Source organism: Corapipo altera, unplaced genomic scaffold (assembly GCF_003945725.1).
Source record: "Corapipo altera isolate COAL_440 unplaced genomic scaffold, ASM394572v1 0, whole genome shotgun sequence".
NCBI lineage: Eukaryota > Metazoa > Chordata > Aves > Passeriformes > Pipridae > Corapipo > Corapipo altera.
This window is the reverse complement of record NW_020884872.1, coordinates 799,531-801,780: the sequence shown is the minus strand read 5'-3', so window position 1 is coordinate 801,780 and position 2,250 is coordinate 799,531. Positions and strand designations below refer to the sequence as shown.

Here is a 2,250-nt window from a genome sequence, read left to right as displayed (position 1 = left end):
AAGATATTTAATATAATATGAGATATTAAAGGGATATAATATATTTAATGGATATAATAGAATTTATTTAATGGATATATTAGAATGTATTTAATGGATATAATAGAATGTATTTAATGAATATAACATAAGATATTTAATGGATATAATATAAGATATTTAAGGAATATAATGGAATATATTTAAGCAATATAATATGGGATATTTTAGGGATATAATATAAGATATTTAAGGGATATAATGGAATATATTTAAGCAATATAATATGAGATATTAAAAGGATATAATATATTTAATGGATATAAAAGAATTTATTTAATGGATACAATATAAGATATTTAAGGGATATAATACAAGATATAATGGGATGTATTTAATGGATATAATAGAATTTATTTAATGATATAATAGAATGTATTTAATGGATATAATATAAGATATTTAAGGGATATAATGGAATATATTTAAGCAATATACTATGGGATATTTAAGGGATATAAGATAAGATATTTAATGGATATAATGTAAGATATTTAATATAATATGAGATATTAAAGGGATATATTTAATGGATATAATAGAATTTATTTAATGGATATAATAGAATTTATTTAATGGATATAATAGAAGATATTTAATGGATAGAATGTATTTAATGGATAGAATATAAGATATTTAAGGAATATAAGATATTTAATGGATAGAATATAAGATATTTAAGGAATATAATGGAATATATTTAAGCAATATGATATGGGATATTTTAGGGATATAATATAAGATATTTAAAGGATATAATGTAAGATATTTAAGCAATATAATATGAGATATTAAAGGGATATAATATATTTAATGGATATAATAGAATGTATTTAAGGATATAAGATATTTAATGCCTATAATGGAATGTATTTGATGGATATAAGATATTTAAGGGATATAATGGAATATATTTAAGCAATATAATATGAGATATATAAGGGACATAATATATTTAATGGATATAATAGAATTAATTAATACAATATAACATACTTAATATATTTAATAGCTATAATATAAATCCTAATACAGTGACCTTAAGGGCAAAAATAACATTTTATTGAGTTGCCAGTGTGACATTTCTCACCTCTATGAACACACACATTAAATATATATAATATATATATATTTTGCACAAATCTCTGGGTTGAAATGTTGAACATGAACATGGAAATGTGATTTGGGGTCAATTTGGGTGATTTTTCGTGGTTGTGTCTCAGCTCTGGGGCACAGGAGGGTCCTGGTCCTGTTTCAGATTCCTGCCTTCTGATGTGATCTTTGCTGCTTTTTTTTTTTAAACCTATACATTCAAAATGTAGGGAAAAAAGTGCAAAATACAGTAGTAATATAGTAGGGAAAAAAGTCAAAATATGGTGGGAAAAAATTTAAAATATGGTAGGAAAAAATCAAAATATAGTAGGAAAAAAATGCAGAATATAGGAGTAATATAGTAGAAAAAAAAATCCAAATATGGTAGGAAAAAATCAAAATGTAGGAGGAAAAAATGCAAAATATAGGAGTAATATAGTTGTAAAAGAATTCAAAATAGAGTAGGAAAAAATCAAAATATAGTAGGAAATAATGCAAAATATAGTAGTCATATAGTGGTAAAAGAATTCAAAATATGGTAGGAAAAGATTCAAAACATGGCAGGAAAAAATGCAAAATATGGTAGGAAAAAATGCAAAATATGGTAGGAAAAAATGCAAAATATGGTAGTAACATAGTAGTAAAAAGAGTCAAAATATGGTAGTAAAACATTCAAAATATAGTAGGAAAAAAATGCAAAATATAGTAGTGATACAATGGTAATATAGTAGGAAAAAATCAAAGTGCAGTTGTAAAAAATCAAAGTATAGTTGTAAAAAATCAAAGTATAGTTGTAAAAAATCAAAGTATAGTTGTAAAAAATCAAAGTATAGTTGTAAAAATTCAAAATATAGTAGTAAAAGAATTCAAAATATAGTAGTAAAAAAATTCCAAATATGGCAGTAAAAAAGCCCAATATTTATTTTGGCTTCGTATTGAACTTCCAGTGAGTTTTTCGGGAGAGAAAATTCCTGCCAGGAGGTGCAGTTGGAACGTTTCGTGTCTTGCCACCAGGGCAGGGGGTTTGGGAGCCATTCCCGTGTTCTCAGTGGGAATAAAACCCTTGGCAAGAGCCTGGAATGTCCTCCTTGGGCCTGGAATGTCCTCCTTGGGCCTGGA

General features: G+C 25.2%; 1 protein-coding gene across 1 annotated transcript in view; it reads left to right on the top strand.

Annotated features, from left to right (window-relative positions):
* The window catches only part of RCAN1 (regulator of calcineurin 1), a 46,087-nt gene that overhangs the window by 36,176 nt on the left and 7,661 nt on the right, over nucleotides 1-2,250 (top strand). The window lies entirely within an intron of this gene.